General features: G+C 38.1%; 1 long non-coding RNA gene across 1 annotated transcript; it reads left to right on the top strand.

Annotated features, from left to right (window-relative positions):
- Positions 1–629: 629 nt before the first annotated feature.
- On the top strand, positions 630–11,806 carry LOC306765181. Its single transcript, XR_013771556.1, has 4 exons — positions 630–675; positions 2,235–2,306; positions 4,063–4,196; positions 9,813–11,806. It is a non-coding gene; the product is annotated as an uncharacterized lncRNA (long non-coding RNA).
- Positions 11,807–14,610: the final 2,804 nt, after the last annotated feature.

The following is a 14,610-nucleotide window of genomic DNA, read 5'->3' as shown; positions in this document are numbered from 1 at the left end:
ATTTTCAGAGAAGATGTGCTGAATGTTGTGCATGTCTTTTCAGCTGTGACACACCAAAACACACCAGCTCACAAAAGCTCACAGGTGCAGAACTGTACTTAAGAAGCATTGCATCCAGAATCCGCTTTGCAACCCTCAGTGACAGCTCGTATGACTGGAGTTTCACCCAGAGGAGTCACAGGGAAAGATAGATGAGTGTTGGGTTTTAATGAGGTGCAATGTTCCTCCTTCGCCATGTGACTCCAAGGAACACAGCAACATACATCCTCTGAACAGGCACTGAGATCCAAACATTTATTTAAAACACACACACAGAACTAAGATCACTGGAGATATCGGGGTATATTTTAGTTGAATTAAGTTGCAGATTCATGTGCAAGATAAAAGCTTGTCTTCTTACCTTCTAGGTAATTACATACATTAAACTTAAAGGGTTATTGGTGGAAAGTTGCATCATATCTTTAAAGTAATGTGAAGCACCAAATGTCACCAGCTTGAAGCAGTGTTATTTGATAAGAGGTGTGTTTGTGATGTTTGGGATACATCTACTGTGAGACTCACAGGGTGGGTGAGTTACACAGTGGGACGTTTTGGTTCATGTGTTTGGTGATCAGATGTTCAGTCTTCATAATACACTATGCCTACCAGTGCAGCAACATCGACATGAGATGCATTGTGAGTAAATACTGCTGCTTATCATGAGGCCACATTATTAGACATACATATGTCAAAAATATGCTGTTAATCCAGTCTGGCCTGAAGCAGACTTTGAGAAGCATGTTTAGCTACTTTTCTTGTTAGTTAATATCCTCGCTTCATTTTCAGTTTACACCATTCAAATTGAAATAAACACATATGAGAAAAATACAGTTTGTAATAGTTTTCATCTTAAATGTAAATACTTTACAGGTAGTAGATAATTATTTTTATGATAATTAGAAAACATTTTTTCTATGAAATTGTGCTGTTAAATGTTTGCTTTATTCTGTGTATGTAGTGCACTGTTTTCAGCACTGCTTCCACCTTAGTACATTTTAGCGTTTTTTTCTGCATTTCTTTAAAATGTATTTTTATGTCATGTTAGATTTTATTAGCTGGAGATAGTAGAAAGAAGAGGTTTCAAATTCTCAGGTTGGAATCAACACTATTGATTGCTGCAACATGGAGTCCACTATGCATAGAAGGCAACAAGCCAATATTTGGATAATGTATTGAGCACTTAAACAATGGTTTAATTTATTGGGTCAAGTATTTGAGTGTTTACAGGAGGTTTGTAGCTATTGCTTCTGTCCCAGTTTCTAGCAGGTTCAATGCCTTTTGTAGACAAACAATTCACTGACTCATTTTAAACCTTTTTTCCCTTAATCTACAGCTTTTATAATAATTTATGTCCACTTGCAACTGACTAAAATAAACCTAGCATTGCTATGTGGTTTAGTGCTTTATAATTATATTGACAGGAATGATGAAAATGTGTGTCTTTTAAAGCACAGTGTGAATATGTGTTTGTAACTATGTTTATTGTCCATTAAAAGTCAGTAGACATATATGCACAAACACAGTTAGATGTCATCTCTTTTTTTATTTTTTGACAACTCAGCGACTGAAACAATACATATTTTTAAATGAAAACAGCTATATGTCTATAAATGACTAAGTCTTTGTACAATGTCCTGAAATGAAGGAAAATTCAAATAATTGTAGCCTGACTTCCTCACTGACAATGACTCTCTTCCTCAAAAGAGTTGTGTTTTTACTCCCCCTGGTGGTGATGAGACTCTTCAGCTCAGAGCCAAAGAACACAAAAATAAACTTTTTACTCAATAAAAATGGCTTTATCATATAAAGAGCATAGTGTAACAATGGACATTACTCCTTATGTATGAAGGTAATTGTCTGAACCAACAGTAGTTTTACTCTAAAGTAAAGAAACCAGTAGTTCATCAAATCAGAAAGACTCAAATAGCTTCAGTCTTTCATGGAGAGAAAGGCCATCCTTTAAACTCTGAAAGATAATATCAGACATAGAGTTGAAGAGAATAATTTAAGGGAAATAGAAGTAAAATCTGTGGTTAAAAGTAAGAAATTCAATAAGAGGTTTCCAGTGGTTTATACACAGCAAATTTTGTTGTCAAGCATTAATGTTGATACTGCAGGTTTTTTTTTTTTTTTTACCTTTGATCTCATTCCTCTTATCTGACGCATGATGGAGGATTTCTCTGTTTTCTTCGCAGATTTGTTTGTGGTTGTCACAGAGTCATCTGAGAAAATAGGAGGGTATAAAGGGCAGCAAGAGAGAAAACATTGTAAGTGTAGCTTAACCATGTGCTGAGAAAGGCGTCACATTAACCTTCTGAAGCATAAATTATAAGAAACAAAAAACTTTTTTACATACAATATTTTACTTCTACAGAGACATTTCCCTTTGTCTTTAATATTATTTGACTTTTTGTTGAGATTGTTCATTTGATCTATTCTATATAAACATATATAAAATAATATGTTGTCATTTTACATAATTTAAATATTATATAAAAAAACATCTAGTATTATTTTTGTCCTTTTTATCGCTGAAGTAAAGTTATTATTTGTTTGTGTATGTATGATATTTGATATAATATTTATTTTTTAGTGAGTGGCACTGTGTTGGGGGACTCTGCTAATGAAGTGGCAAAATTGCAAATATACCATCCTCACTAATGAATATACCAGAAGACCGCCTTTAAACCTTTAACTTTCACACCAACGAAAAGATCAGAGTATGAAATGTTTTTCTGTTTTTTTCCAATTGCTTTTGACAAGAATAAACAGACTAAATTATTTTTAGCAACCGGTTGAGAAAAGACAAAGTTTATAACAATGTTACAACAGTAAAATGGTTGAAATTTGTAACAGTAATGTTATAATAAACACTTAAGTTTGGGTTTTACATACCCAAACCAATTGGTAGCAGTGTCCTAGGCAGGTTTATTTCCAGAATTTATTTTCAAGAAATTCATCAAAGTCACTGCAAATTTACCTCCACCAAACGGTAGACCAGGACCTTAAAGGGTTAAATATGTGTCCACTGTAGTGGACATGATGCATCAAAGGGTTAAAGTAGGGAAAAGACATGATAGGATGTGGTAACATTTTGCAATGAAAAGAAATAAAAAGTCTCTCACTGAGGCTGGGTCCTGATGCGTCTCTGCTTGGACACCAGGTTGCAAATTTGGAATCTTTGACACTCTGGTGGGTTCCTTCATTTGTGCCGACGACTTCGAGTTTATTCTGCATGTAAGCAACACACAAGCAAGAACACAGCTTAGACCCCAGGTAGATATGATATGCGTTGCCATTAAATATTAGCTTGTTCTGTCTTAAAATTCATCTTCTACAATAATGAACATGAAATATGAATTAAAGTAAGAAAGCAAACTTATAATCACTGCAAGTGTTAAAACATTTCAGCACCATTCCAGCGATCTCCAGCTGTTCTCTCAGTGAACGAGCTTCCTGCCTGAGAAACTGAATTTCTGCCTCTTTTGCTCTCAGAGTCATCTGTAACAATGGAAACACAACTTTTTCAGTACATTATAATATAGTAGCACACACACAAATACATATAACATAAGTAGCAACAATGTATCAAAAGTATTTATGACAATTTCAGGATAAGAGTGGGACAGAGATAAAGAATAAATTATTGTTGTGGCCATTGTGAATTTTTTTACAGGTACATTTCAACTTTTTTGATCCCATTACACTCAGCTTGTGAGTGTGTTTGTTTATACATACCTCCATCTGGTTGTTTTTCACCTGAGGGGCACCATGTGATTGATTCCCATGTAGCTCAGACATCTCATCTGTGTCTCTCTAAAAAGGTTACAGGAACAGAAAGACAATGGATTTGTTGTATCTTATATGATCTATTATACATTTATCATGTTCTTTGATAAAACTAGCAGAACATGGAGCTGCACTGTCTGAACAGCTTTGGAAAGAAAATGTTAGCACCTGCTTCTTTTTGAGCTCCTGGTTCTCTTTTTGATAATGCATCACTGTCTTTCTCTCCTCCTGCAGGTCCTGGCTCAGCTGAGAGTTCTCCAGGCATTTCTCCGTGTGCTGAGCTGACAACACCTCAAGCTCCTTGTGCAATAATTGGATCTCCTTCCTGTGATGACAAAGCAGAGGCATGGGTGATGTTGTACAGTTAAGTGAGTTTTAGAGGAAATCCCATTACAAGGAAGTGACAGATATTTGATTAATAACCATAAACAAGAATGTAACAAAGCCATTATAAGAGACTGGGGAATAATCTTATCCCATCACAGGCTAAATGACAACTAAGGATTTCATTAATGAAGAAAATTACACAAATGTTCAGGCAAAATTACACAAAACATGCATTTGTATACATATGTAAACATTTCTGTTCAGAAAGTCATTTAGAGAATGAATTTAATTTCCTAAATGAGCAGACTGTATTTGTTCACAACAGCGCATTGGCCTCTCACTCATATTCCATTTGCAGTTCTGTGATGTCTGCGCTTTCTCTGGTTCGCTGAGACCATCTGCTTCTCTCCAACTCCTGTTTATGGGCTCTCCGCATAGCTACAATGGCTGTAAAAAGTAAAATCCATATTTAACTGACTTTTTCCAGATAAGCATTCATGTCAAAGTAGCCAAAATTCCCCATCAAGATGCTTGTTTGTGCAATGTAAAGTAAGCTCCTTATAAATATCGCCATTAAAATTAATATACAATGAAAAAAATTATTCTTGCCTGCCATGGTGGCAGCCGTCTCCTCTTGCAGAAGCTGGTCTTTCTCTTTTAGAAGTTCGGCCACTTGCTTCTGGTGCTGTTGCTGTAGGTCTCTTATCAGCTTTCTGTGCATTTCTTCCATAGCAGCAAACCCCTGATCACGGGATGCCTATTTAGACATAAAGAAATTATTGTATATGCATATGGATTACATTCAATCAAATAGTTTCTCTATGAATTTTACAAATATATAGCCACAAATATATCTCAGTGATGTGTTTAGCACATTTTAAATGTGTAGCGTTCTGGACTATATGTTTATTCCTTGGAAAAGTGTTTTTAAATCTACCAAATAGAATTAAAAAGGTTCAAAGTAAAAAGAAGAAACATGGCAATTTTGGATTTCACATGAGTCCATATATCCCATTTGAAACATTCACATCACATAATGCTGCACCCTTTTGCATTAAATCTGCTGATGCAGTGTCTTTTTTCCTCCCTGTGATTTACTGTTAAGCTTTTTTTCCCCATTTGAAGTATTTTTTTAAACATTTTGTTTAAATGTTGTGCTACTTACAGGATTTATGCTGATACTTCTAGCAGTTTTAAACTGCTGCCATAAGAAAGTTGCCTACACACGTAACATTTGACTGAACTTTCCAAAGCTGAGTCCTTGAATAAGACTCCCTATCCCTGACAGGTTAAAGAGATGGTACAGGCAGATGTGAAACAAAAAGCAAGGTGGAAGTAGCGTAACTCTTTAAAGCCCAACCTAACAACAACTGAGGAGAAAAGTCTATTTTTTTATCTCAAGTCTTTATTTGACCCTTTGACAAAATATGAAATAAAAATTTAAGAATTTTGTTTGTGGTATTTTAACCATTTATTACCATGTGACAAGTTATTTTTACTGTAGTGTAGTCTTCTGCTTTACTGCCATCCACCAGGGTGTTAATTTTCACAAGTAACACAAAGTGTTACTTGTGAAAATTAAAAAAAAAGGTTCAGAATGAAGAAAAAATAAAATTGAAAAACACACGTCCTCTTTTAGTATTTTAACTCCCAAACACCACTGTTTCAATTTCATTTTAACTGGAAATATTTATCTCACCCAGTTTTAGTTTTCCTGGATTTCCTTCCAGGCTTTTAAGGAAAGAGTGGGCTCCCTGAGATTTGCCCACTGGACAACAGGACAACAACAATACAAAACAGACAATCTGCAACGATACCGCAGTAATACTTACAGAAATGTGTCTTTAATGCAGCTAATGATTAAAATTTGCCACGAGAATTAATTGTGATAATCATTTATTATCAGCTCCATAAGGAAGCTTTACTTTTTTTGAGTAAAGTTTCTATAATAAAGTTATGCAAAATGTCTCAGAAACTGTATATATCAAAAATTGAGATTTGGCTTTATATGGTTAAACCATTTTATCCTCCATTCAGCATAGGGAACGTATGATCACTGATAAGGTGAATTGGACAGAGAGGCTTGTCAAAGACACAGCTGGAACATTGAGAATTAAGTATTTCACCAAGACATCCACAGACTATTGTCTCTGTCTGCTTTTCAGGTTATTGGCAGACAGAGATGCATCAATAAATGATGCAAGAATCAGAGGAAATTAGTTAAAAGTTGTTTGAAAAAGTAATATGTTGTTATTAGAATCCAAAATCAAAAGAAAAGATTATTTACCTGAAGATTTTCAAGATCTTTCAGATAGGCTTCTTTCATGGCGACTGCATCCGGTTCCACCATGCAGATTTCCAGGTCCTCTGCGGTTTTTCTCTCTGTTACAGCTTGGTCAGACAAAAATGAGCTCTTTGATCCTTCTGTGACATGAGATGTCTCTGTGTCTTTTATAATCAATTTCTCTTTGGGCCCACAAGACTTGGTGTAGTAGCTATGTAATTGTTTCATCTCCTCTTCATGGATCTGCTGCAGCTCTGTTATCTTTTCTCGAAATTTTGTCTCCAGTTTTTGCATTCGCTCCTCATGATAATCCTCAATTTTCTGTATGTCTTCAAGGAGTTTCTGGTTCCCAGTCTCTACAGATATAATATTTTGCTCTGCCCGCTCGAGTTCTTCTTTCAGAGCACTGTTGTCCTCTTGAAGCTGATATAGGGCGTGATTTAAAGCTTCCTGCTCAGCCATTAAGTTGACATCCTGCTCTTTACGTAGAGCATACAGTTTATTCTGTAACATCTCACTTTGCTTAAACTCTTTCTCTAGATCTAAATAAAGTCTGTCCGACAAATAAATCAACTTCACCTCCTCCTGAAAACAATTTAAATCAGCTGCATTTTCAAACGTAATGTCCATACTGCCTTCTCTGACTGGGCTGTTGTCATTGCACACATCCTGGTACACTTTGCGAAGGAATTTAGCTCGTCTCTGCAGCCGAGAAACAAGTTTCACTAACCAGTCTCGTTCCCTCTCTGCCTTTATCAATTTCTCATCAAATTGCTTTTCTTCAACCAGTGTTGAGGCTTTCCTTGAACCTCTGCCGTCTATCTCCATTTGTTTGTCATAAGGAGCCAACTCTGAGGGACTGATATCTGCTAGACCTTCTCTCTGAAGACCCACCTCTTCATTACTTTCCTGAGTCATGCTCTCATGTTGCTGCTGAAGCTTTAAGGCAGCATAAATGAGCTCTGCTTCAGCACAGACTTGTCCGATTATATTTTCTAAAGCTTCATCATTCCCACAATATAATCTCCCAGAGTCCATCCTTTCTTTGGTTTTGAGGACTATTCTTTGGGAAATGATGTTTCGGTAACTGTGTGTGATGTCGCTTTCAATCTGTCTTGATACTGAAGCTAGACGGCTAATACCATTTTGACTCTGAAGGAAAGACACCATTTTTTCTACCACAAACAGTTCTCTAATTAAACACTTCCCAGTGCTTGCAATATTATGTAAAGATTGTGTATTAGTGAGTATAGAGATGATGTCCCTCTCAGCTTCTGCTAACTTCTCATCATTGAGGATCTTGCCCTCTTCTACACTCACATTATATGAGTCATGCTGAACTCTCTCGGCATCTTTCTCTCCTTGCTGAAGACATGCAGCAACTGTAGCTAGTTGCTTCTCGAGGTCTGGAATATTAACAGGAGTAGCCTGAATCCTCTCTCTGCATGCTTGTATGATGTTCAGAGCTACCTGAAACCTGCCGACCAACATGCGGCAACGATTTTCTGTCTCCTGAGCAAAGCGCTGGCTCTGCTTGGCCTGACTGTGAAGGAGCAGACTCAGGTGCTGTGCAGTTGCTCGACTTTGTGTCAGCTGGGAACATAGGTGGGGATCCTGGCAGCTGACGTGACCCTGGGGCTCCTCTAGTCCCTGAGTAATATCTCTAAGTTTTTCCTCTGTTACAAACAGTTTGGTTTCAAGTAACTGGATCACAGCCATGAACTTCTCTGCATCATCTCCTGCAGTGGAAATGCACTGACATGATGCTTCCATTGATCCAGTGCGGGATCTCGCATGTTCATGAGGATCACTGCCGTTTACCTGTTTGACATTTGAGCTGTCAGACAAGTGGAACATGTCTGCCATACTAGCCCTGTCGTTTGCCATGAAAGGCTCAGCAATTTGCTGCTGCTCCTCTTCCTGCTCAACACACTCTGGTGTCTCAACCCTGAGCTGAGAAGAAGTACAGGTGCAAGATTTCATTGCTTCACTTAGCTTCACCTCCGTCTCCTCCAAGCTATTACCTAAGACTTCCATCTTTAACAAGACTTCAGTCACTTCTTGCTCTTTCCTGTCAAGCAGTCTCTCATAGCCTTCTCGTATGTCTTGTGTTTCAGCCTCCCTTTGCTGCACCCTGCCTAACGCCACCTGCAATTCTTCACAAGCTCTTTCATAGGAATGCTCCAGATTGTAGTAGTGGGTTTCTTCTGTTTTCAAGCGGTCTTGTAGCCTGCTCACCTCCCTGTCTGCCTCTAATAACTGGCTTTGCAGTTCTTGGCAGCGATGGTCTAGCTGCTCCCTTTCTTCCTGGAGCCGCTGCACAGCCAATACCGTACATGCCAGCTCCTCCTGCAGCTGTCGTTGTGCCTCCTCGATTTCTCTCGTCAATGTCTGAGTCTTATTGAGGCTGTCCACCTGCTCCTCAGCCCTGTTCAGTTTTTCCTGGAGGCCCTGTGAGTGTTGCTCAGCCTGAGCTAAGCTGGCTGTCAAGCTCTTTCGTTCCCTCTCCTGACTTGCCTGAAGGAGCATGAGGTGCTTCTGCAGTCGAGCCTCCTTTTCAGCCTGAGCCTCCTCATAGGCACGTAACTGAGCTGACATCTCTTGGAGACTCTTCCGCAGCTGTTCAGCCTCTTGTTGGAGGCTTTGTTGGCCCTCTAATTCCTGCTGCAGCTGGTTTAAATGGGACTCAGTATCTTTCCGCTTCTCCTCACTGACGTTCAGCTGAGACTTCAAAGAAGCTAAAGAGCGCTCCCACTCCAGCTGCTGCTCCTGGAACTTCTGCCGATCTTGCGCAAGATGGATTTGTGCAAGCGCTGTAGCATCACCTGTAACCAGCAGCTGTGCTTGTTGAGCCAACAGATCTACCCTTCTGCGTAACTCAGCCTCTCGGGCCTCCTCCTGACTCCTCTTTAGTGTTTCCAGTTCCATGCGGAGGTTGTGGTTTATCATCTGCAGTCGATTAAATGCCAAAGTTTGCTCAGAAGAAGAACTGGTGTTGTTCTACAGGAAAAAGAGTCTTTGTTAGGAAAAACCTTTTACTGTTTTTTTTGTGATTCAGACACAAATGGTACTGAAGTTAAAGCGGATTATTTCTACACAAAATGAACAGTGAATTTTACTGCACGTCACAGACAAAAATTAAATTTGCTCAGTTCATCCAGTAAAAATTGCATCAAAAATATTTACAATAAAAGTTATGTGGTGCTAAAAAGTTTGTGTAGTTTTTCACATTTCCCTGGAAATATGTGGTTTCACAAAAGTTTCACAAAAGTTGTAAAATCTAACGCTCCTTAATTGTGAGTCTGGGCATATCATTGTTTCATACCTGTGGGAAAAATAGTTTCCTTGACTGAATCTCTCTCTCTTGTTGTAGCTCATCCTGTAGGTTCCTGTTTAATTGCTGGACTCGAGACAACTCCCTCTGAGTTTGCTCCAGCTGTGGGGAAATTTCAACAAAGAGGAGTTCTTCATTATTCAAGTGCACGTGCTGTAAACAAACACTGAAATGCATTTTTGCATGAATCAAAGAATTTAAGACTCGCTGGCTTTTTGTTTTGTATTTGAGGGACTTTAGCAATAATGTCAGATTATGTTTTGTTTTTTTCTTGTCTTGTCAAAGTGCAATGAAATTCTCACCTCTTTGACAAGCTGCCCAGTTTGTTGCTGAAATGACGGAGCTTCCTTGTCGTCTGTGAATTCACAGGTGTTGTTAGCTGACACCAGTTGTTCTTCTTTCTGGGATGTGGTTTCACTTGGCTGCAAACTGTGCTCAGTTTCACTATCTCTGTTTGAGTGTTCCTCAAAGCCCTCGTCATTTGACAGCACAATTTTGGAAGCAGAGCTACCACATAGGGATCCTTTAGCATTAGATGATGACTCTATCACACCTGGAAACAAAGAACCACACAGAAACTGTGTCATCTGTTTGCAAACCAGTCAAACAAAACACGTTCAAATAAAATTAATGATGAAAGTCAAAAAGTTATTTCTAAAATTTACTTACTTTCAAAGAACAAATGTTTATCATAAATTGTAATAAACAGGAAGCTGAACAATATTTGGTTTGACAACATACCACTTTGAGCAGTTCCAGCAGGTAGCTGGCACTGAAGAACACCTTCACCCTCCTCCACCTGGAGTACAGGACTGATGGGTGATGTGGAAGGTGAAGCGGCAGGAGAAACAGGGGGAATAGAGGGTGTGGAGTCTAAATCTGCCAAGCTGTGCACTCCTTCTGGTTGCTGTATGGCTGTCCTTTCAGGCTGATGTTGCTGTGAACCCTCTGCCCACTCGCCAGTGCTGTGTTCTTCCAATTCTTCTACTTTCTGCTCTGAAAAGGAGCTTGTAAAGAATAAAGAGAATTATTTACACAAAAGGTTGATTACTAAGTTAAATCCCCAAACAAAAATGAGAGGGTTTGTAAGAATTCAGGCATAAACACTTAATAAACAAGTTCTACTAAGAGAAAAATGTATTCTGTCCAAAAAGTCAACATCACTGATTCAGTACTAAAAAACACAATATCACGTCTACCTTGTGGTGTCATGGGTGACATTGGGCCGCACATTCTTTTTTAACACTGCATGGACCCAGTTGCGTTTCATCCCAGAGGTCATTGCACACAGTGTGTACACTCCATCTCTTGTCTTTGGGAACAGAAATTTGGTTTACTACAACACCATTGAACAAAAAAGTGGCAAGTAATGGCTTACAAAGTGGAACATACAAAGTATTATGGTACAGTGTGAACGCTACTGGAACTATGGCAGCTTTGCACGAGAGGATTTCCACTGTATCTGTAAATGTAAAAATACTTATAGCCTACAGCTAATAAAAGTTGCTTTTTGTTGCATTTTGCTGTCTTTAGGATTTTGTTTTTATGTTGTGTCATATAAAATAGATGGATTTGTGCAATAAATGGGAAGGAACCCAAAGAAAGTTATTTATATTTTCAACACACAAAACTGTATTTCATATTAGTATAATGTTTTACTGCAATTGGTATACTCAAGACCTTCAGCTAATACAAGTTTAGATGTACCTGTTTCTTTTCTTTGTTGTTGTGATGATGACATACAGTGGTGGAAACCAAAGAAGGGGAAGATACCTGTGGTTGAAAGGAGCTGCTGCAAGATATTGACAAAAGCAGGTACTTTTTAAAAAGCTGATCAATACGAATCATGCATACAGCAGAAATTCCATTTAGCAGAAAACACAAAAAGAAAAATGAAGGCACATGCAAAATAAAAAATTTAAAAAAAAAAAAACCTGATTTGCTCCACGGAGGATGACTGCCGGCCAGAATCCAGAATTTTCTTCCCAGTGTTTTGGCCCTTTTTTACTTGACACCTTCCAGAGGTATGATCTGAATCTTTTTTAAAGACAGCAGCAAATAAAGATAGAAATTTCACCAGGAGGTTCTTTGGTAAAAATAACAACATACTCTCAACATTACATACTGCAATATGCTCTTTTAAATTTGAACAGTTTCTTTATTGTAGTACAAATGACCATTGTTAGTGTAGGGAAAACTTTAAAAAACCAACACAACTTCAAATAAACAAGAATAAATTGAGCAAAAGTAGAATTACCAGTGGATCTTTGGTCAAGTCTGCTGAGTGAGCGACTGCTTCTCATGAATGGAGCAGCAGAGAGAGTAGTGGCTTGTAGGGATGAGAAGCTTCGGCTGCTACGCAGGCGGAGAATTGGTTTGGCTGGGTGGGATGCTTGTCGATTAACCTGGTGGCTAGCACTGCTTTGGTGGCTCAGGCTGCTTCTACTGCCACCAAATTTACTGCCAGTTGCTGTTGAGTCACTTCCTTTGCTGCTGAGGCTGCTCCTCCTTCCACAACTCACATTGGTTTTAGCTGCACCGCGGCCAGTCTGCTTACATCCATCGCCTGCAGGCACTGTTAATGCTGCAGGATCCTTTCAGAGGGAAAGATAGACAAGACAGCAGAAGGTTAGTGAGTATATAAGAAAATATACCGCCAAAAAACTGAAGTCCTGCACCTCTAGTTTGGAGGATGATGATATTCCAGTCACAAAGCGCACACCTCGTGCTCACCTCCAACCCAACCTGAGCTCGTTGACACATTCAATCCAATCACCCCTGGAGAGAGCCTTTTAATCCTGACAAGAACTCTTAATTTGCTTAAGTGCCATCTGACCTACGCTGTGACCACAGATAGACACAAACACACTCTTTAAACTTAATCACACTTGAGCACTGGAGAGTCATCAGACATAGGCAGTCTATTCCAGTCTCATGAGAGGACCAACTGCAGAGGCAATGAATCTGTAGCTGAACCACATGACAGAGAAATCAATTGAAAGAAGGCTGAAGAGTCCTGACTTAGCTTTTTGTGCAGATTGTAACTGCACTGACTTGAGCTTTAGCCATTCATTTCTATGTAAATCAAACCAAATGTGCTGCAGAAGGAAGGTGTTAAACCAATACAGATGTATAGCATAGACATTTGCCAATGAGCCTCAAAAAATATCAGAAAACAATGGGAATATTTATTTTTCTAGATTTTGGGGATCTTTTTTCAAAACTGATTCAACAAAGTTGCAAGTCAGTTGTCTAATATGAGTATTATCTGTCATTTTAATGCTTGTTAAAAACACTGTGATGAAAATTGACCTGTGTGTTTAGCATGTGCATTCCAGCACATCTAAGCAGCAAAACTAGTATACAAGGAAAATGCAGTTTTGTATATATCATGTGCTTTTTGCAAAACCCTTCAATAATAATTGCATAAAATAAGAAAATAAGAAATAAAATAAGAAATCTGACACTAAGACAATAATTCTTCATTTCTGAATGTTCTCATATTAGTGCAATAAAACAGGCAGAAATGTCTCTGAAAGATCCTTGCTGCTCATCACTGAAAGCCTCACTAAGATATAAGCAGCACTAAAAGAGCTTATGAGCAGCACAAATATTATTGCTAGCACTTACCTTTTCCCTGGTTTTCTGTGTAGGTTTGTTTGTCTTTTTGTTAACCAGTGTCTCATGCCACATGCTGTAAATAAAACATCTTGATATTAATCATCTTGAAAACATTTACTTTCACAACACACTGATGCAGCATTATTTTTTAATTTGGTTGCATTTGGATTTATACACCATTTGAATCCATATGATTTCATGTTTCCTTGCAGTTTGCATCAATATTATGTTGATACCATGATGTTCACATTTTATGAAAATGATAAAAATCAGCTGCAGGCTAGTTAAGAGTCCTTAAGTGTACTGAAAATAACTGAAAATAGCTTAAAGTCAGTGATAGTGCAAATCAAAGCCATACACTAAGTAAACATATTAAGGTACTTCATTGGGTTTGCATGAAGCAACACTTAAAGAATAAATTATCATGGACTTACCTTTGCTTTTTGGACATTTTTTTGCTATGCGCTGACAGCAGGCCCTTTTGAATAAAAGTCAAATCTTCTAGCAGATATCGCTATCTACACGCAAAAATAGCCCGTCAGTCCAGGAAAACCCAGAGTGAACAAATCACAAACAGTTATAACGGGTCTCAAAACACACAGACTCACCCTTAACTAATCCCATACAGATTTGACAAACTCTATTAGAGTTTTGTAGGATTAAGGCAACAGCTTAACAGGATTACCACAGAGGAATTTTAGTGAACTTGATGTCCCAACCCACGTTACTAACTTCTTTCACGTTATATCAACAGTATTCACATTTTTATTAGTAAAACTACAAGAGTAGAGGAGGAATGCATAAATAAATTGACTGCTGAGTGTGTAACTGTGTCTCGTAAAGACTTACAACAGCACTGCTGCCACTGTTAATCTATGAGCTCTGACCTAATCTGACTTAATTATCTGTTTCCTAGCCACTACACTTGCTTAGATCATTCTTCATTTTAAACACAAGAAAGTACCTTTCTCTTTAAGAGTTAGGGCTTGGGTCATGTAGTCAAGTCAAAAATTAAAATAACATGGTTTTTGTATACGAACATGGAAAATCAAAAGGAAAAAGAATTTCCAAATTACTGTCAAAGAGCATAACTAAAGTCAGGCAAGAATATGTTGGAAATATGATCAAAATGTATCCAAGGATAAGAACTGTAAATGAACTTGAATGACAGTTGTCTTAAGATATTACTTAACTCTTTAATTATTATAAAATTGGA

This window comes from Telmatherina bonti (genome assembly GCF_933228915.1).
Source record: "Telmatherina bonti genome assembly, chromosome: 14".
NCBI lineage: Eukaryota > Metazoa > Chordata > Actinopteri > Atheriniformes > Telmatherinidae > Telmatherina > Telmatherina bonti.
The sequence above is the reverse complement of the archived record's forward strand: the minus strand, read 5'-3'. Positions and strand labels throughout refer to the sequence as shown.